Genomic DNA, 22,786 nt, shown 5'->3' on the forward strand with positions numbered 1-22,786 from the left:
ACAACACGTAAATATAAGATATAAATGAAAGAAGAAACGCTAATTAGTATGAACTGTGCTAATAAATATGAATTTCAGCTTATCGAGATAACATAACTGTTTTAGTGAGACAAAGTGCCCCAGATAGTTACGAATTAGCAACATATTAATGCGCATTCGGTGGCGAAACGGTCTGTGTCAACGTTCAGACCAGTCATACTGGATTACCGTTGCTAACTTACCATGAAAGTATGCAAATTTAGCAATGCGTGATGATTCATAACCAAATTCAGTTAAAAATCATTCAGTGCCACACGTAAGTCAATTCAATTTTTGACACAAGCGGAAAAAGTAGGGCGCCGGTACACAATAAAGGTAGCAATAAAACGTATTAGGGGCGCGAGAATTTCTTAAAATTGCTTTACTGACGGTCTATCTGCTTCCGTCGAGATTAGAAGCGAAAACAAACCAGACCTCCCTTGCAGTAGCAGACATCTTTCACTACGCTAGCAGACAACCTAGGCAAACAGCGCTCTATTATTATCCCCGAGACATGAATAAGCCGGCAATTTCGCAATGAAAAAAATCAAAATGATCTGCAGTTTCTGTTGCATGGAGCTTTCTGGTCTCAAAAACATGAATTTTTTACCTTTATGTCACCGCTTATGTGACAATCATTGTGGATGTTTATCGAAATAACAAAATACTGTTAATAGCGAGTAAATTTAGTAGGATAATTCAGCACCACCCCAGGAAATAAACGGCTACATAGGTGCCGAACGTATTCTAAAATGTTTAGAATTCTCCATTAGACTCGCCACCGCCAGCAAACGTTCATTTGCTAAGTGTTTCTTAAGCTAGCTAGCAATGGGAATGCTGGCACTTCTAAAACTCGGTGGCATTAATACTGGGATCTGAATTACCACGTGTATAGGCAAATGGATTTTATCTGCATTCCTGTACACGTGACTTGGATCGAAAGCGTAGCTACGATTAATATGCTGATGTATCGACTGCAACTAGAACATTTCGAATAAAGAGTAGGGGTAATTATTTATACGGCCCTCATCTTCAGTAACTGTCGTAGCTGTTTCCGTCGTTAGGATTTCTTCACCTAAATCGCTAAAAATGGAACCCTACTAGTCTGACTTTCTTGACTTTCTGTCTACCCGACCCTTAAATTCTGTTTACCTCGAGTAGGGATAGACATAATAAGTGGAAACGTATCGCACTTCCTGCGGTATACGGTCCCTTGGTGGTGTAAATAAGTGAGCTATGTCAATGCAATCTAAAGATACCGCCGTTTATGTAAAGAAAATTTACGCGAAAGGTCAAAAAATGGCTCTAAGTACTATGCGTCCAAACTGCTTACGTCATCAGTCCCCTATACCTAGAACTACTTAAACCTACCTAACTTAACACACAGCCATTCCCAGGGTAGGATTCGAACTGACGGCCCAAGCAGCCGTGCGGTCCGCGATATGACGACGTCGAACGCACGGCTAAACCCCGCCGGCTAGCTGTTAATATCGTATTTATTAGTAGAGATCATACTAATTAGAGTTTCTTCTTTCGTTTATATCTTATATTTACGTGTTGTGTTTAACATACTAATCAGCATTAATATAGTCTTACACATGATTGAAAATAGTCTGACAAAGTTCGGATAGTTTATCAATTTCACGCCTGTGCATAGTATGTTGGTAGCACTTCGTCGCCTTCCCTGTTATGCCGTGTAGCAGACTTTAAAGCTGTGCGGATCAGTATAACGAAAAGGCGAGGGGTCTCGCTCGTTTTGTCCACGACTGTACATGACTTGTACGGTCCAGTTACCTTAATACGATCGCCACCTCTTTTCGACGTTAACGTACAGTAACCACTCATAGACGACAGGTGGCAGCATTGTCACTGGAGGGCATGTAAAACTTGACGGGGTACACGAATAACAGTGCAGTCGTTGTCGTAATGCTGGAACGGAAGGATTCATCTGACATCCAAAATGGCTTGATGATTAGCTTTGCGTCCAAGAGTGGAAGCATTTCCGAAACTGCTAGTTTATAAATTATTGATTAAAATATACCGTGCCTGAGCCGTGCTCACTCCCAACTATGCGTTTTCGTGAACTTTCTGTCTATCTGTGTTTGGTTTCCTGCCCTTGTTCCGGTTACGCCGTGGTTCTTCTTCCATCTACGTGTGGCAGCAGCGATGTGTATGATATTTGCACCATGTACCATCTTTGGTATTGTGCATATAGTTTCTGGCTAGGGGGTCTGCAGGCAGTCGGTCGGTTGCTGCAGACCAGGGAAGATATCTCCGCGCCGTGCAGTCGGCTGGGTCCGCTGGCGGTCCCTGCGCAGTGTCAGAGCGTGTGTGGAGCTGCCTGATCGCTACGAGCTTCGTGGTTCACTGACCCAGGACGTCAAAGTTGAGTAGTGGTTTCAAGTACCCAAGCCATATGTTCGCTGTTGGGGAGGTTTTGCTGTGAGCAATACCGAGTGTTTGTATTGCTGAAATTTAGCCGCCATGCAGTGAAATTAACAATATGGGTTAGCTGACTTTTCTGCCTTGTGCGGCTGGTTCCGGCGGAGGTTCGAGTCCTCCCTCGGGCATGGGTGTGTGTGTTTGTCCTTAGGATAATTTAGGTTAAGTAGTATGTAAGCTTAAGGACTGATGACCTTAGCAGTTAAGTCCCATAAGATTTCACACACATTTGGACTTTTTTTTCTGCCTTGTGGCCGTTAGTGTTCCGGTTACCTGCCCTGGCCACTAACGTAATTTTAGGCAGTGTCCTTTCCTCACCTGTTGCCGCTGTCCAACACGGTGTGTAGTTTTGATAGGTAAATACATATACACATTTGATTGTGGATAATCACGCCCGTAACATTTTGTGTTTGAATTCTCATGTACCGATTGGCGGCAAGCTAGTCGTTTGTCGGTCGGTCCGTGGCTGTCCCTTGGTTGGGTTCCGACGGATCAAGTGTAGTTCGGCTCACCACCTGTCTCACCTAAGAGAACGAGGGCAGACCGACCCCCTGGAGGCTTCTGAGTGCTATTGTTTTTACTGTCTTTCTCACCGGTGTTTAATTGTCTTTTTATAATCTATCATAACCAATGGTAAAAGAAAAATTCTTGATTTTACTTTATTTTATGCAAGTAAGTTTGAATTCCGGCAAGTGGACGTTCGCTGAAAGGTTATTGCGGTTGTGTTGTGTTTTCTTTTAGTCCGGTTTCAGGTACTTAAAACTTAAGGCTTATGGTTATATTTTTTAAAAATTTTGGAAAATTGTGGGCCTTCAGCCTTGGAACCTTATTCTTACAATTACCTTTCAAGCTTAAACACAGCGGCCTTCTGCCTTCGCAAGAATTTTATTGTGGGCCTTCAGCCGTTTGTATTGCATCTTGTTTATGTCTGTCTATCCATCCTTGCCTTGAGGCTTTCAGCCTAGCTGTGATATATATATATTATTTTATTTGTAATTGTAACTGCATGTTTTCAGTCACTTGAAATTTACCTTGTTGATTTTTAAGATTTCTTGTTTGGAGGCCTTCAGCCGTGAAAGATTTGGGGTTTGAAACTCGTAGTTGTAGAAGTTCGGCTGTGTGCCGCTTTGGTTGTAAATGCGTCTTTAAATTACAATTTGAACGTGAAACTGACTCCAACCTTATATGGCCCTTTTCACAATCCTTATCACCTGTTCTGCCCAGCGGGTTTAGCGAACGTCTCAGTACATGTCAAAACGGCGCTGCCCAAAACAGGAGCCAAGGCAGCAGTAGTGTAAAACGACAGGGGTGGGTGACAACTGCGGAGATGTGTAACGGCAAACAGACGTGCAACTGTTGAGCAATTGACCGTCCGGATGAAACAAGGGGCTACCAACAGTGTCTCCACAATCACCACTGAGCGAACGCTGCTGGGTATGGACCTTTGCAACAGGTGTCTGTTTCATGCATCCATGCTGATGGTGTTCATCAGTGACAAAAGTTGAATTTGCACCCCATTGCCGCAACTTGATGTCCACTGAGTGGCGATAAGTAGCCTTCTCAAATGAATTACATTTGATGTTATATCAGACAGGTGGCCGTTGGCGAGTGCGGCCATACAACAGTCTCAGAAGTGTCCAGGCTGGAGCAGAGAGCGTTATAGTCTGAGTGATCTCGTCACAAGGCACAAAGGACCAACACAAGTACGCATCTATCCTTGGGGATCCCGTCCACCCCTACATGCACTTTGTTTTCGCCTTGTCACGTCTACGTCTACGTAATTACTCTGCTATTCACAATAAAGTGCCTGTCTCTGCCGTTCCACTCTCGAACGGCAAGCGGGAAAAACGAGCACTTATACTTTTCCGTGCGGGTCATGATTTCTCTTATTTTATCGTGATGATCATTTCTCCCTATGTAAGTGGGTGCCAACAGAATGTTTTCGCAATCGGAGAAGAAAAATGGTGATTGAAATTTCATGAGAAGATCCCATCGCAACGAAAAACGTCTTAATTTTAATGATTGCCACTCCAATTCACGTATCATGTCTGTGACACTACCGCGATAATACAAAATGAGCTGCCCTTCTTTGTACTTTTTCGAAGTCATCCGCCAGGCCCACCAGATGCGGATCCCACACCGCACAGCAGTACTCCAGAATAGGGCGGAGAAGCGTAGTGTAAGCAGTTTCTTTGGTAGACCTGTTGCACCTCCTAAGTGTTCAGGCAATGAATCGCAGTCTTTGGTTTGCCCTACCCACAATATTATCTATGTGATCGTTCCAATTTAGGTTATTTGTAATCCCTAAGTATTTAGTTGAATTTACAGTCCTCAGATTTGTGTGACATATCGCGTAATCGAAATTTAGCTTATTTCTTTTATTACTCATGTGAAGAAATTCGCACTTTTCTTTATTCAGGGTCAATTGCCACTTTTCGCACCATACAGATATCTAAATCATTTTGCAAGACGTTTTGATCATCTGATGACTTTACAAAGCGGTAAATGACAGCATTATTTGCAAACAATTTAAGACGGCTACTCAGATTGTCTCCTATGTCGTTAATATACACTGCTGGAATTTGAAATAAGAACACCGTGAATTCATTGTCCCAGGAAGGGGAAACTTTATTGACACATTCCTGGGGTCAGATACATCACATGATCACACTGACAGAACCACAGGCACATAGACACAGGCAACAGAGCATGCACAATGTCGGCACTAGTACAGTGTATATCCACCTTTCGCAGCAATGCAGGCTGCTATTCTCCCATGGAGACGATCGTAGAGATGCTGGATGTAGTCCTGTGGAACGGCTTGCCATGCCATTTCTACCTGGCGCCTCAGTTGGACCAGCGTTCGTGCTGGACGTGCAGACCGCGTGAGACGATGCTTCATCCAGTCCCAAACATGCTCAACGGGGGACAGATCCGGAGATCTTGCTGGCCAGGGTAGTTGATTTACACCTTCTAGAGCACGTTGGGTGGCACGGGATACATGCGGACGTGCATTGTCCTGTTGGAACAGTAAGTTCCCTTGCCGGTCTAGGAATGGTAGAACGATGGGTTCGATGACGGTTTGGATGTACCGTGCACTATTCAGTGTCCCCTCGACGATCACCAGAGGTGTACGGCCAGTGTAGGAGATCGCTCCCCACACCATGATGCCGGGTGTTGGCCCTGTGTGCCTCGGTCGTATGCAGTCCTGATTGTGGCGCTCACCTGCACGGCGCCAAACACGCATACGACCATCATTGGCACCAAGGCAGAAGCGACTCTCATCGCTGAAGACGACACGTCTCCATTCGTCCCTCCATTCACGCCTGTCGCGACACTACTGGAGGCGGACTGCACGATGTTGGGGCGTGAGCGGAAGACGGCCTAACGGTGTGCGGGACCGTAGCCCAGCTTCATGGAGACGGTTGCGAATGGTCCTCGCCGATACCCCAGGAGCAACAGTGTCCCTAATTTGCTGGGAAGTGGCGGTGCGGTCCCCTACGGCACTGCGTAGGATCCTACGGTCTTGGCGTGCATCCGTGCGTCGGTGCGGTCCGGTCCCTGGTCGACGGGCACGTGCACCTTCCGCTGACCACTGGCGTCAACATCGATGTACTGTGGAGACCTCACGCCCCACGTGTTGAGCAATTCGGCGGTACGTCCACCCGGCCTCCCGCATGCCCACTATACGCCCTCGCTCAAAGTCCGTCAACTGCACATACGGTTCACGTCCACGCTGTCGCGGCATGCTACCAGTGTTAAAGACTGCGATGGAGGTCCGTATGCCACGGCAAACTGGCTGACACTGACGGCGGCGGTGCACAAATGCTGCGCAGCTAGCGCCATTCGACGGCCAACACAGCGGTTCCTGGTGTGTCCGCTGTGCCGTGCGTGTGATCATTGCTTGTACAGCCGTCTCACAGTGTCCGGAGCAAGTATGGTGGGTCTGACACACCGGTGTCAATGTGTTCTTTTTTCCATTTCCAGGAGTGTACATCAGGAACAATAGAGGGCCTATAACGCTTCCTTGGAGAAAGCTTGTGCGACTAACTGAATTCATAGCATAAAAAAAAGAATCTTACAGTCCCTAATGTGTACGTATTGTTCCGTGGCCATTCACCGATGTGGCGTTATCCGTTTGCTTCATTTTTAAATTAGGATACTATGTTTTCTAGCGGGTTTGATTACCCATATCTCAATTTATCTGGCCTAATTGAAATAATTAGACACATAGCGGCAGAAATGGGAACCATGGAGCACTGCGTCCGCTTATATTAAAGGGAGATACTCCATACATGAAAAATAGTCAGCATAACAAACAAGGGGTAGACTTTCAATATTTGATACGCGTACTCTGCTTTGTAGGCTGTTCATTGCATTTTACAGCTTTTCTGAGTCGTCTTTTTCGGAAGAGGCCTCCACTGTCTATGATTTTACGACTACAGTTTTAAAATTCTCTTTAATTTTCTCGAATGTATACAAGTAACAGAAAAAGTAGCGACGCTGTTAGACTGTGGGTGAATATTACATACTTTTTACAACCTACTTTTCTTTTATGGTCTATTTTTATTCAACACACTTTTTTTTGCAGGATTTTGAGCATCTTCTTCCATCTGAAATCTTCTAACATTTTTTTGTCGACATAACTACTACGAATGCATATTAAACCATTAACGTGTAAAAAGAATGGTTTCTCTGGTATTAGAATGTATGAAATTGCCGAAAAATATTCTAAGTGCCACTCTATCGAGTGGTCTCACATCTATTCACCGGTTATATTTTTGTTAACTGAGAGTTTAAACAATACGAAGTATGTGAATATGCTTTCATCACGTACTGTATTGAAAGGTCGTAGTCCTCATTTGTTTCAGAGTTTAGATCAGAGCATACATAGTAAAAGGAACTATGGGAAATACAGCTTTCTACCGTGTATAATGTGTTTTCACTGACGCCCTCATATGTTTCCCTGTTATGCTTGTAGTGCGTCAGGTGGGAAACGTTGGTGCAGACTAAGCCTTGTCTGTATGAAAAAAGAGAGAAGACTGAATAATTGTATGCAATTATAGGGTACGGGGAGGCAATGCACTGATGGTTCCCGGTAAGGAGGTCGAGCCATATGAAAGGTTTGTGGTTAGAAAATAACGCAAACTGTGGGTTGGTATTCTTAGGTGAAATTCTAACTTTTTGTAGAAAGGCTGGCAAAGAAACGCAAGAAAGGAGTGTCCTAATGTGTAAATGCGTGTGGAGAAGAGAGTTCGATATAGTGCGAAGAAAGGCTGCCCAGAGGGTTTCATGGTCCGGGAGTGGAAGTCAATTAGAATTACACTGCAAGAGGATATTCTAGAACAGCTGGTATACAATGATATATTTCGTAGTGATATCGGGACTGCAGATAAGGAATGGAAGTACGACATGTTATTAACAGCATGCCATGTATGGAAAGAAGTTGAATAATAAGTGGGTTTTAGGTCTAAGTTACATGTTGACGTGGAAGTGGGCGTGGTTTCTACCTAAGTGTTACCCTTTGTCGCAGTTCCATGCCTACTAAAGTAGCTGCAGTTTTTATTCTTTTTTTTTTCGTGGTGAGGCATAGTAGACCCTTCCGACGTATTCACAACGGCTCTGAACACTGACGTCAGTATCCAGTGGCGAACGGAACTGATCGTGTTGAAGGTGATTGGAAAGAGGATATAGAGGTGAGGCCTACGGCGTCCTAGGATTTGGAGGGGCTACTCTCCACGAAAAAAAAAAAAAAAAAATACACACCACGAAGGAATTATCCGAATGGGACGGAAATCGATGGATTTTATGCACATACTAACAAATGATTACAATTTCTGAACAATGAGATGAATCATTCAAGAGAAATAGCTTCACAAATGGAGCAAGTTAATAACACGTTGATCCACATCTGGTCTTTAAGCAAGCAGTTATTCGGCATGGTATTGGTTGATAGAGTTTTTTGGGTGATATCCTGAGGGAAATCGTAACAAAGTATGTCCAACTGGTGCGTTAGATCGTCAAAATACCGAGCTGATTGGAAGGCTCTGCCCATAATGTTCCAAACGTTCTCAGTTGGGGAGAGATACGGCGACCTGGTTGGCCAAGGTAGGTTTTGGCAAGCACAAAAAATAAGCAGTAGGAACTGCCGTTGTCTGTCGGTGGACATTGCTTGCTGAAATGGAAGCCCAGGATGGCTTACCAAGAAGGGCAACTAAACTGGTTGTAGAATGTCGTCGACCTACCGCTGTGCTGCAAGGTTGACGTAAATTGGATCCCAGATCATCACTTCTGCTTGTCGGGTCTTATGGCTGGCAATAGTAAATCTGATACCTCACCATCGTCCGGGGCACCTTCAGACAGGTCTTCGACCTGGAATCTTATGGAGTGGTGTAGATTTATCTTGAACGATGAGTTTCGCTTCGAACTGAGCCCCAATGACCAGCGAAAACGTGTCTGGAGACGCCCCAAACAGTGGCGGGATACCAACCTGACTGACTCCCGCCATACGATCCGAGAACAAGGAATTAAAATCTGGAGCCTCGTTTCTTTTCATAGCAAGACTCCTCTGGTTGTCTTCCGTGGCACCCTGACAATACAATAACACGTCGACAATAATCTACACCTCATTTGGTTGCCCTTCATAGCAAGCTATCAAGTCTTACATTTAACAACCCACCTGCACCCTTCGAGAATTTCTACTGCTTGCTTCGTGCTTGCCGAACACTACTTTGGTCAGCAAGGTCGCCGGATCTTTCCCCAGCTGAGAAAATCTGAAACATTACGGGCAGGGCATCAATTCACCTCGGGATTTTGACGATCTAACACGCCAATTGGACAGAATCTGGCACTGTATTCCTCAGGATGACATCCAAAAACTTTGTCTGTCAAAGACAAGCCGAATAAATTAGTGTTTAAAGACCAGAGGTTATTGCTTGCTCAATTTGTAAACACTCTTTCTCTTGAATAAATCATCCCATTTTTGTGAAATTGTAATCATTAGTTTGTCTGTACATGTAAATCACAACTACCTATTTAGACCCCATTCGGATAATTCTTTCGTGGTGAGCTGTCTATCAGCCCCGCCCCCCTATGGTGTATTTACACAATTAGCCATTAAAACTGCTACACCAAGAAGAAATGCATGTGATAAACGGGTATTCATTGGACAAATATATTATACTAGAACTGACATGTGATTGCATTTTCACGCAATTTGAGTGCATAGATCCTGAGAAATCAGTACCCAGAACAATCAACTCTGGCCGTAATAGCGGCCTTGATACGCTTGGGCATTGAGTCAAACAGAGCTTGGATGGCGTGTACAGGTACAGCTGCGCATGCAGCTTCAACACGATACCATAGGTTCGTCAAGTGTAGTGACTGGCGAGCCAGCTGCTCGGCCACCATTGACCAGACGTTTTCAATTGGTGGGAGATCTGGAGAATGTGCTGGCTAGGGCAGCAGTCGAACATTTTCTGTATACAGAAAGGCCCGTACAGGACCTGCAACATGCGGTCGTGCATTATCCTGCTGAAAAGTAGGGTTTCGCCGGGATCCAATGAAGGGTAGAGCCACGGGTCGTAACACATCTGAAATGTAACATCCACTGTTCAAAGTGACGTCAGTGCGAACAAGAGGTGACCGGGACGTGTAACCAATGGCACCCCTTACCATCACGCCGGGTGATACGCCAGTATGGCGATGACGAATACACGCTTCCAATGTGCGTTCATCGCGATGTCGCCAAACACGGATGCGACCATCATGATGCCGTAAACAGAACCTGGAAGGTCCCGATTTTGAGTCTCAGTCCGGCACACAGTTTTAATCTGCCAGGAAGTTTCGTATCAGCACACGCTCCGCTGTAGAGTGAAAATCTCATTCTAGAACCTGGATTCATCCTAAAAAATGACGTTTTGCCGTTCGTGCCCCAGGTTCGTCGGTGAGTACACAATCGCAGGCGTTCCTGTCTGTGTTGCACCGTCAAGCCTAACCACAGCCATGGTCTCCGAGCTGATAGTCCATGCTGCTGCAAACATCGTCGATCTGTTCGTCCAGATGGTTGTTGTCTTTCAAACGTCCCCATATGTTGACTCAGGGATCGAGACGCGGCTGCACGATCCGTTACATTCATGCGGATAAGGTGCCTGTTATCTCGACTGCTAGTGATACGAGGCCGTTGGGGTCCAGCACGGCCTTCCGTATTACCCTCCTGAAACCACCGATTCCATATTCTGCGAACAGTCATTGGCTCTCGACGAACGCGAGGAGCAATGTCGCGATACGATAAACTGCAATTGCGGTAGGCTACAATCCGACCTTTATCAAAGTCGGAAACGTGATGGTACGCATTTCTCCTTCTTACACGAGGCATCACAACAACGTTTCACCAGACAACGCCGGTCAACTGCTGTTTGTGTATGAGAAATCGGATGGAAACTTTCCTCATGCCAGCACGTTGTAGGTGTCGGCACCGGCGCCAACCTTGTGTGAATGCTCTGAAAAGCTAATCATTTGCATATAATAGCATCTTCTTCCTGTCGGTTAAATTTCGCGTCTGTAGCACGTCATCCTCGTGGTGCAGCAATTTTAATGGCCAGTAGTGTACTGTGAGCGCGAACCTTGTGGTGGCAACTTCACTGGAAGCCAGCCTTCCCTCTAGCAACGCTAGCTGTGCGGGTCAGCCTACATACCGGGCGGAGCGATATCGCTAGGAATTCTAGCGGCTTACAATGGAGGTCGACAGCCTCACAGCAACTACGTTGCACGTCAGCAGTCACTTGGAAAAAGCAGCGCACAGTTTCATATCACAGCTCAAATGAACGCGACTTAACGACGAGTTACTGATCCATCGGGCTCAGCAGCTGAATCGCAGCTAGTCTGCTGTGGAGCATCGATCTGTCCGCCGAAGAAATCGCCACGCTAACCAGCGAATCGTGATGCGAAATTAATACCCCATTGACAACGCAAAACATCGTGATGGAGCAGCGTCTATAGCAAAAAGGAGATAGTCATTTTTACAGCTTTGGACTTAGCTACTGAACAGAATACTGACTCTAGTTAGGATTATTTGCACAATGATTGCATCAGAGTTAAGTTTTTGTACTTAACGAAAGAAATTTCCGACTGTTGTTACAGTGGAACATTGAAATAACTCAGTTGCGACAGATGAACTTTGTGAAGGACCAGGATTCGAACCTGTTTTGTGTCACTGAATAAATCAGTGTTTTTGACACATACGGAGTGGTCAAACAGTATAAAAGGCTTTTAAACGTTTTGTGGTGTACGTACTGCTGAGAAATAATCGTTAAGAAATAAAAGTTCGATACGTTGCACCGTTTACAAATTAATTAACGCTAAATTTATCCAATCAGACGGTTGCGTGCGCGAATTCAAGCGGCCTGTCAGAGACGGTGTCGCCAAATGCTTTCTTCGTTTGGTTTCCTGAAACGGAACAAGACAACGATACAAATATTGCACATTGATCAGTAGTTAGGATCGAGCTCGAGACAAAGACTGGGCAGTCTCGTGCCCCCTCATCTACACTGTGACAACTGTCACTAAGTGTACCTAGCGGGCAACTTGAGTTTGCGGGGACAACGTCCTAATTGTTGATTAACCCATAAAAAGGCGCAACGTATCGAACTTTTTTTGTAACAATAATTTTTCACCACAGCCTACCCTGCAATACACTTACAAGCTTTGCGACTTTTTCTTTTGATCTGTAGAGCTATAGACATTAACTGTAATATTTATATGCAATCATGCCTGATACTGTTTGTGGGGAGTAGCGTTCCTGTTTACTCTGACTTATCAGCAGCACCTTGTAGGTTGAGTCAACGTGCAGAAGTCACAGTAGCCACCTTGACTGCCGACGAAGTGAAGTTACAACTCTAGTTCAGTGAAATAAAAGAGCTTAAATGAAATGTCGTATGGCTGGGGCCTCCCGTCGGATAGACCTGTCACCCGGTGCAATCCTTTAGAGTTAACGCCACTTCGGCGGCTTGCGTGTCGATGGGGATGAGCTGATGATGATGGTAAAGACAACACAACACCCAGTTCCTGAGCTGAGGAAAATCTCTAATCCAGCCGGGAATCGTTCGCGGACCACATAGCTCGCCTGATTGGATGTGAGAATGATGTAGGAAATGTGGAAGATGGTGTGTAGCAGAAAGTAGACTAACATCTTTCTTGATACCAAAATTGCTAACAATACATTCGTGGAGCAAGTGAAGGAATTCTCACATCTAGGAAGCACGATTACACCATTACGTTCGGAGGAAGGGAGGTATATGAAGCAGAGTGGCACAGGCGAAGACAATGTTCTTCAATGCAAAATCTCTAGCGGTACCAAAGAATAGACAGTGCAGTGAAGGAGAAGTTACTGAAAATGTTTGGAGCACAGCCTTGAGTGGAAGTGAAACATGGAACATTAGATATCTGGAATAAGTAGACACTGGAAGCATTTGAAATGTAGAATAAACAAAGAATGTTAAGAATTAAGTAAACAGACGAAGTACAGTATAAGGAAGTAAAAGAAGTACTAATTCGAGTAGATGAGGAAAGATGTCTGTGGAAGGCGATTAGCAGAATAAAAGTTGCTGGGATATATGGTACAACAAATCGAAGTAGCTAACTTGGTATTGTAAGGAAGAATTTAGGGGCAAAATAGTAGGGGCATACGTGGGCTTGAAAATTGAAAGTAGTTTGCTGCCACACACTTTTCGTGCCACGTGTTTGGGCGCATATCAAAAGACTCTTGTCAGCCTAAAAAATGGGTAGTTTTCTAGCTATCTCCTGGGGTAATATTTCGTTGAGTAGGAAATGCGAGTGTATGTTCTCAAATCGCATGACCTTTGATTTGAGCCATACAACATGAAAGTCTTGGCGGTTGAATCAGTTCACGAGGCCTGGTCGCCATCAGGCAAAGACTCATACTATCCTTCTGTCTACTACAGCGGCGACGTGCTGATCTGTTTACTATAGATGCTTTAGTATAGATGCTTTCGTTTGTGATAATGAAATGGGTACATTGAGCTGACTTCATTCTGGATGACGGCAAGATGGTTGCTCGCAGGTATGCTTGGACTGCATTTACGTGACTGTACGTTACGTGCGTTTTGAGATTACAGTTCCGCGTTCTGACCCTATACGGGCCAATAGTATCCTACCGACCGCCGTGTCAATCTCAGCCAATGGCTTCACTAGATGCAGTGTGGAGGAGCACATGGTCAGCACACCTCTGTCCCGGTATCTGACGGGTTTCTTGACCTTGGAGCCGCTACTATCCGGTTAAATAGTTCCTCACTTGATCTCACGAGGCTGAATGCACTCTGTTACAGTGCTTCCGCCAAGGAAAAATTCCTGGCAGTAGCGGGAATCGAACCCGGGTGTCAAGCATGGCAGTCAGACATACGGACTCATATTCACTCTCTCCTGTCTTCGTTAAAATTTGCTTCCATGTTTTCCATTACTTCAGATGCGTTCACTTAAGAACTTGTTTCTTGAATGTAGTACATTCATTTTAATTGCATTTCAAGCCGAGAAGAAACGAACAGTCCTCAGTAGTGATTGAATTTCATTGAAACAAAACTTTCACCAATGCAGATACTTTCGTGCGCTGTTGGACTTTGAAGACACGTGCTAGCGGTGACAACGATTTCGGGTTAAATATCACACAATTTCAGATCTACTTGATTAATTAGGTGCCGTATAAAACACGGAGAAAAAGGATTTACATGGCACGAATTATATCTGTGAGTTATAATTCTTACGCTTGTGTATTAGTAGCGACATGGGGTGTATTGTGTGGATTATAGTTTCAGTTTAATCTTGGTTTACCTAATGTTGAATCACTCCCCTAGTTATTCCGCTGCGCTCTGCAGAAGTTCTCTCCAAACGTGCAAGCTTCACAACAAAATTAAGGCTGATTGCGTTCATTTACCTGTGGGTTAAATTTCATATCAAGGGTTCACCACCCTGCTGGAGCACATGTAATCTCGATGTATTGCTCACTTGCTAGAACGACAATTCAAGGCGCTGCCTGAGACATAAAATATCGTTGCCCCTGTTAAAAGAGAGCTGCAATAGAGTCGCAGGTCAGAGTAGTCTCTGCCGCAGTTGCAGTCGCTCGCTGCTACAGTGTAGTTGTCTGTCGCTGGTAGAGCGCAGTTTACAGTTAGTTGTTAAAGTCACAGTGCAGAACAAATTGTAAAATTTTATTATATGGAACTAAATAATAATTGTGATCAACCGCAGAACTAAATGATACCATGGAATGAGATGGTGATGAACAAATTAATAATTGTTAATATAGTGGAAAATCAACTGTGTAATCAAGTCAACCATCTATTGTAAGGTAAATTTTATTATTTTTATTGGCATGCGCGAAGTCACTTATCTGTTAATATGAATTTGTTTCAGTCTTTTCTTTTGTGATTCGTCAGCACCAGTTGACCCAGATTTGTAATATATTCAATTTTCCCGTGTAATGGATTGTAGATCTTTATCAATAACTTAAAAAATTTTCAGAATATAATTGTTCTTACCAGTCAACTATAAAAGTATAATTTCCCCTTAAGTCATTGCCAGTCCCCAGCCAGTCATTGACCTATATTAAAATATTCCAGAATTTTTGTCAGATCATAGTCTTGTGTTCTTTAGTAATCAGACGAGCAGCTGTGCAGCTGTGTTACTAAGTAAAGTCAGCTTTTCTCGTAATTCAGATCTCAGCCAAATGTTATCCAGTATTAGTAGATAGGCCAGCATTGCACTAAGCTGTGCCATTTACGAGCAAATATATAGACAACGTTATCCGGCGATACCATCACGAGGTAAGAATTTTTCAGTTTATTTCTCACGGACAGATTCAGACTGATTTCGCAGGGGCATGGCGTAGCACTGCTCACGTCAAAATTTATCAGTTTTTCATGAGTTAAGATTTGTCAGTTTTCATACGTCAGAATTTGATTATCCAAATTTAATTATTATTTTTTATTTTTTTGTTCGGGACGGTTATACACTTTTATTTTATATTTTTGTTATTTATACCGGAAGGTTACAATGTGTAATTTTACAATGCCTAACATCTGGGGTCATAGTCTGATGTGAACTGAAAGAGCTAAAGTAAGTGTTATGGAAAGCTTTCAATGTCCACGTCATATTACATGCGATTTTGGCTGTAGTCGTTATGTAGAGATGACGAAATTATCACAAAACAGTAAAAGACGGATGTCAGCGTGACAGTGGTGAGTGGAAAAAGAAATGTTTCGTAAAAATGCGAGTTGTTTGGGTAGTGTAGTCTGGGAGGGTAATGGAGGTGATACGATCTCAAAAGATTCACTCTTCCACTGCTAAGATCTTTTAGCACCACTGCTAAAATGCGCGATTCGCCATAAGCACATTTGAACAGCAGGTGTCGAAATGATCCCAAAACCGCCACCGCTTTGTTAGTGAAGCAGGCACCAGACTAGGGTTAGCACCTCCCGTGTCCCACAACCAGCGAGCCGCGCGTGAGAACCTGGTAAGAGGCGTGAGTGCGGCGGCGTCCATTACGAACGCCCCGGTCGGGTCAGAAGCGTGTGGCAGTACAGGCGTCGTCGGCTCAGCGCTGCAGCAGGTTGAGCAGCCGTGACACCAGAGCCGCCCCCCGGGGCGGCAGCGGGTACGGCCCCACCGCCGCCATCCTCGCAGAGCACCGCCTGCTAAAGGCACACAGTTGCAGTCCTCAGACCTCACACAAGCAGTGTACGTACTGTTACAACACACTAAGCAGTACGCAGACTTCAGTGCCAGAATCAGGTATCTACGTTTCTGAAATAAAGAGCACAGGGCGTAGACTGTTCGATGGTAATAAAAAAGCTGCTATTCTGAATCACGAACAAGGGTGAGGAGTTTCATATTAAAGTACATATTCATCTACGTACTACAGTACGATGTATGGCAGAGGGTACGGTGCGCGCAAAATGTCGTGGCCGCTAGATGTGCAATCAGGTGGGGAAGCCTGGGGAGAGCGGCAGTGGTGGGGGTCGCACAGAGCGCTGGAGGGGAAATTCCGAGTGCTGGAGGGGAAGTGCCATTCTAAACAGAAGCCTACGCTCACATTTTTGGTAAATATTAAGCTGGGACCCTCCCCACCCACAATTGCACGGTGACCATTCAAAAGCATCTAAAAAGAATTCTGTCGAGAATGCACCTATTTATTTCGCCTGGTTTGTTAACCATTTGTAACTTTCAGAGAAGAGTCAGGAGGGGTATTTTGAGTAAAACCTAAACATTTCTCTCGTTGCCATGATAAAATTTGCTTCTTTTGCCAAAACTCAGCGGAGTTTACACAGTAACATGTTGTGCAGACACAATTGCGAGAGAATTCTGAAATAGCGATTTATTAAGTTTATTAGCCGGCCGCGGTGGCCGAGCGGTTCTAGGCGCTTGAGTCCGGAACCGCGCGACTGCTACGGTCGCAGGTTCGAATCCTGCCTCGGGCATGGATGTGTGTGATGTTCTTAGGTTAGTTAGGTTTGGGTAGTTCTAAGTCTAGGGGACTAATGACCTCCAGTGTTAAGTCCCATAGTGCTCAGAGCCATTTGAACCATTTATTAAGTTTATTAAGTGAGGAAATGAGGAAAAGTAAGGTCAGCATCTTATGAAAAAGCACATCCTCGGTACAAAATAAACATGTAATGACTTCAGTCATCCATAGCATTTCTCGTTTCAACAGCTATCGATGGCCCTTAAAAGTTACATTCTTTTATCAGAAAAGTGTGTAGTTAGTGGAATACACGGTACATAACGAAGTTTTGCACAATAAACATATGGCGAAATACTCTCCCCTTTGTGTGATGTCATTTGCCAATCTCACATTTTGATGTCTCAAACCGTTTATGAAATATAAGAAATGTTGTGCGTATTTCACTCTGACTTTATCGCTGGCGCGGTGCGATCGCAAATGCGTGTGCTATGTCAGAACAATTTTCTTGAGATTGGTGACAGATAGAGACCTAGAACCAGGTCTAAAGAAAAGTTCAATACGTTAGCTAAATTTCAGATGGAGCAACTTACTATGTAATACGCACCAGACGCGAAATCATAGCGTCCCCTGTTTTTCATTGTAAACTTTTTCGAATATCACGCAGCGTCTCACTTCCACGTAAATATCCCAGTAACTGTGACCATTAACGAAATGATTGTGACATCATAATGAACTTAACACATAAAGCTACAAGTAAAGCAAAATTGATTTTTTTTTACCGAATAGTTTCTGTAAAATCGTTGGAGACAGGTTGCAGGGCGTGCGGGTCGATTCTGTCATTGCCGACCGGCCGAAAGGTGGCAGACGCTTATCGGCCTCCTCTTCTGAACAAACAAATGAACTGATCCATTTTTTTTGTAAGAAAACTGGTCACTACGCTTCGGCCACCGTATCCTGCGCGACGTACACCGTGTACCATTACCAGTAATTTCTTTTCCTGTTCCACTAGCAAATAGCGCGAGGGAAAACCGACTGTCTTTATCCTTCTGTGCGAGCCCTAATTTTTCTTATCTTGGTAATCCTTACATGAAACGTACTCTGATAGCAGTAGAATCGTTCTGCAGTCAGCTTTAAATGCTGGTTCCCTAAATTTTCTCAACAGCGTTCAGTGGAAAGAACGTTGCCTTCTTTATAGGGATTACCTTTTGCGTTCCCAAAGCATCTCCATAATATTTGCACGTTGGTTGAACTCACTGATAACAAATCTAGCAGCCTCTGACTTGCTTCGATGTCTTCGTTCAATACCACCTGAAAAACTCGAGCAGTACTCAAGACTGGGTGGCACTAGCATCCTATATGGTATCTGATTTAGAGATCAACCACACTTTACTAAGATTCTTCCAATAAACCGAAGTCGACTATTCGTCTTCCATACACTAATTTTTACATGTTATACCATTCCATATTGCTTTAAAACGTTGCGCCAAGTTATTTACTCTACATGATTGTGTGAAACAGCACACTACTAATGAATGCTCTATTCGAACATTACAGGTTTGTTTTTCTTACTCATCTGCATTATCTCTGATTTTTCTATGTTTAGAGATAGCTGCCATTCATCACGTCAACTAGAAATTTTGTCCAAGTTATCGTGTATCCTCCTACAGTCACTCAACAACGACACCTTTCCGTACGCCACAGCATCACCAGCAAGTGGTCGCAGATTGCTGCATCCCCTGTCCTCCAGTTCATTTATGTATATAGAACATAACAGCGGTCCTATCACACTTTCCAGGGGCATACTTCCCAACCCAATCATCACCCCTAATATCTGCAAGTTGGCTGAAGACATAGGAACAAGGCTTTTGGGAAATAATATTCTACAAAAAAACTGAACACCAAGGGCATACTGGATGTTCCTGCTCCTCACACAGAGGTGGTGTTGATATCGATGACATTTTGTATTTGTATCGATGAGACATGTTCTGCAATAATAAAAGTTAGGCTTTCCAAAAAGGTTTTATTTGTGGTAATGTTGTGTTGGTCCCGTTCAGACAGAATCGATAATTTACCATGCCATCATAAGAGAGTGTCTTTCAGACGTTTTACCCTCATCAAGAAGTTATTCGAAGCTGATGAAGATTTATAAGGAGTGTGATCTTTCACTTCCAGTCTATTTTCCATGTTCATGCAGGTGGGTTCCAAGGCCTCTTCCCCTCCGCCCCCCCCTTTCTCTCCCTCTATCTATCTATGTCTATCTCCACTCTTGTATATCCTCAAGGCTGTTCGTATACCTAACCGTTACCGTCTTCTGCTCCCCCCCCCCCTTTCTCTCCCTCTATCTATGTCTATCTCCACTCTTGTATATCCTCAAGGCTGTTCGTATACCTAACCGTTACCGTCTTCTGCTCCCCCCCCCCCCTCCAATACCCTGATGACCCCACCCTCCTAATTCTATACTCTACCTTCCAAAAATCCAAAAAAATCTTGCCAACTTTGTCTTAATCTGCTTATTTCCTGGTGCAACCAGTGGTTCTTCAGGATTAGCCTTTACATGACATAAACAATAATAGAGGACGAACATTCCACAGCTTCAACCACCACAAGTTTTACTTCCCCTTTTAGAACTGTCTTATTCGTTTGACTAATAGTCTGTAATACCTTACACTCATCCTTGGCCACACAGTAACATGTAAATTCCACCTACTGACCATACGATGCAAATATCACAGTAGATTAAAACTGGTAACTTATCAAATATTGGGATTGCATCTCTCTATCATCCACATGTACAAAGACTTCAACCAACCTACCCTCTCTTATACCGATAGCACCTTGCTTCCCACGCCAACAAAATCCTATCACTTGCCTGAAATCAACGAACACCATGCGTTCTGAACTGATTTTTGCGTTCTACTACCATCTCACCGCCGAATACTTTAACTTATTAATTTCCCCCTCCCCCATTTGTTCTCTCACACTGAACACCTTTGATTAAAAAATGGTTCAAATGGCTATGGGCCTTAACTGCTGAGGTCATCAGTCCCCTAGAACTTAGAACTACTTAAACCTAACTAATCTAAGGACATCACACACATTCATGCCCAAGGCAGGATTCGAACCGGCGAGCGTAGCAGCAGCGCGGTTCCGGACTGTAGCGCCTAGAACCGCTCGGCCACTTCGGCCGGCCCTTTGAATTCCCAATACTTCCTGAACACTTGACAGTAAACACCCATTAGTTTGATCCATGATTTCCAACCTTCGTATTCCGTCGGGCTTAACGTATACCTCTAATCTTACACCTATATATCTGTCCCTTCGAAAGTTCAATCACATTCCCAGTCTTACCTATCAGTTCTATACAACCTCTCTTTTTCCAAAATATTCTCCAACAAAAATCCATACATACTACCGCTCACTCCATCCTCGACATCAACGAATCCACCTATCCATCTGTCCTTACTCCTGATTTTCTCAAATCATGTACTACCAGCATCTTCAGTAATGTAAACCATCAGTGGTACACATGAGGTTTTATCTGTGGAATCCTGAGGAATCGGATTTTATTTTTCTAATCTATACGAAAATCATCGTTATTTAAGTTTACGAACTAAACATCATTTAACTCTGTTTTAATGTTTTAAACGGTTTACCACATTTTATATAGCTCTGGATGAGGCGCAGATAAGTGTTGCCTCTGACAGTCCAAAATGTGCCTGTTCTACGGGAGGAGAGGGAAATGTCAATGGAGGAGAAAAGAATATTTTCAGTACATAACAGCGCGTTTGCATTCGCCCATTTATTGCCACGCAAAGCATTAATTCAAAACGAAAAATTAGAATGAAGTGAAGAAATCGTTTGCTGAGTGATTAGAGAAAGGCGGCAAGTGAAAATAAAAGCCTTTATTAATCATTGTGTGGAAATTTGTTAAATTTTCTCGACGGTTAAGGGATACCGAGCCAGCACCCATGTGTACGCTTCAGGGAAAGAGGTACCTGGATGACGGATGTAGCAGAAGAAAACATGAAGACTATTGTAGTAGTCGGCCTTTGGTCTGTATTCGTTAATGACTAACCTTTATTTTACTTGTGCCGGGCCACGATAATCGAAGTTAATGCTGAGATACGCAGAATTTATTTGTTCAATTATTTCAGCGATTCCTTTTTACATATTGAGAGGATATGTGTGACTGATATTTATTTTTAATTGAGTACAGATCAGTTTCTTTCATTAATTACTTGTTGCGAGAAGTTCGGGAAACTGTTGATTCTTAGATTTGTTGCGGAATACTCTGTTATATTAGACGCCCGGAGTGGCCCGAACTTAATTGCCGAAGGGAGTTGAACTTTTAACAAGCAGTCAGATCGCATCATATACAGAATGATGTTTGTGCTGGTACACTTATAATATTTGCAGAATTTTATATTAGGCCCATAACACGCTGCTTCACCCGAGAAGCAGCTTTTAGATTTACGATTCACACGGGAACTAATGGATTGATTTAATTCAGTTATATTCAATCATTCAGTGGTCCTGGGCGGTTTAACTATCTTTCCTATACGAAGACACAGCCAACATCGTCTAAAATGATCGTTCTGATGGCCCAGGTGTTATGGTGTAGGGTGGCCTAACGTTGTATGGGCGCAGTGACCTCCAAATCTCTGAACACGGCACATTCATTGGCCAAAGCTATTGTGACACTGCAGTTCTTCCCCATGGGCGTCTCTTGGGAGGTGCATTCGGCTCTGGCTTGATTTTTATGGACGACGATGTGCGACTGCATTGAACAGCTTAGGTGGAGAAATATTTGGAACGGGAGAATATTCGGCGAATGCACCTGTGTGCACGTTACCCGACTAAAATGCTGTCGAGCTCGTGTCGAAGTAGTTGGTGAGTCGTATTGCTGTACGTCCACATGCACCAACGACCATCCAGCAGTTTCAATCACGCTGGTGGGGGAAAGGAACGCCCCACCACAAAAACTTCTCAGTAACCTTGTGGCCAGCATGGGAACACGTTGCAGAGTATGCATCACCGTCGGTGGTGATGACGTACCCTGTTCAGAACCATGTTTCGCATTTTGTTATGTCCAGGAGATCATCATGAATCGCTGTGACTTCAGCGCAATTAGACTATAATTTTTGAATAAAACAGTAATCTCTGTTCGTCTCATTGAGGATCTACATCTACATCTACATGGTTACTCTGCAGTTCACACTTAAGTGCCTGGCAGAGAGTTCGTCGAACCATTTTCATATTACTTCTCTACCATTCCACTCTCGAATGGCGCTTGGGGAAAAAGGAACACCTAAATCGTTCCGTTCGAGCTCTGATTCCTATTATTTTATTGATGGTGATCATTACTCCCTACGTAGATGGATGCCAACAAAATATTTTCGCCTTCGGAAGAGAAAGCTGGTGATTGAAATTTCGTAAATAGATCCCGCCGCAAAGTGACACTCTCACCCCCAATGCGCGATAACACGAAACGAGCTGCCCTTCTTTGCACGCTTTCGGTGTTCTCCGTCAATCCTACCTGATAAGGATCCCACACCACGCAGCAATATTCCAGCAGATAACGAACAAGTGTAATGTAGACTGTCTCTTTAGTGGGTTTGTCGCATCTTCTAAGTGTTCTGCCAACAAAGCCCAGTCTTTGTTTCTCCTTCCTCGCAATATTATCTATGTGGTCTTCCCAATTTAAGTTGCTCGTAATTGTAATTCCTAGCTATTTAGTCGAATTGACAGCCCTTAGATTTGTGCGATTTATCGAATACTCAAAATTTATCGGATTTCTTTCAGTACCCATGTGGGTGACCTCGCACTTTTCTTTGTTTAGTGTCATTTCCACTT

The 22,786-nt window shown here is 43.9% G+C and overlaps 1 protein-coding gene across 1 annotated transcript in view; it reads right to left on the minus strand.

Annotated features, from left to right (window-relative positions):
* LOC126285116 (phospholipase A2 hemilipin-like) overlaps window positions 1-22,786 on the minus strand; it is a 303,043-nt gene that overhangs the window by 9,621 nt on the left and 270,636 nt on the right. The window lies entirely within an intron of this gene.

Source organism: Schistocerca gregaria, chromosome 8 (assembly GCF_023897955.1).
Source record: "Schistocerca gregaria isolate iqSchGreg1 chromosome 8, iqSchGreg1.2, whole genome shotgun sequence".
Classification (NCBI taxonomy): Eukaryota; Metazoa; Arthropoda; class Insecta; order Orthoptera; family Acrididae; genus Schistocerca; species Schistocerca gregaria.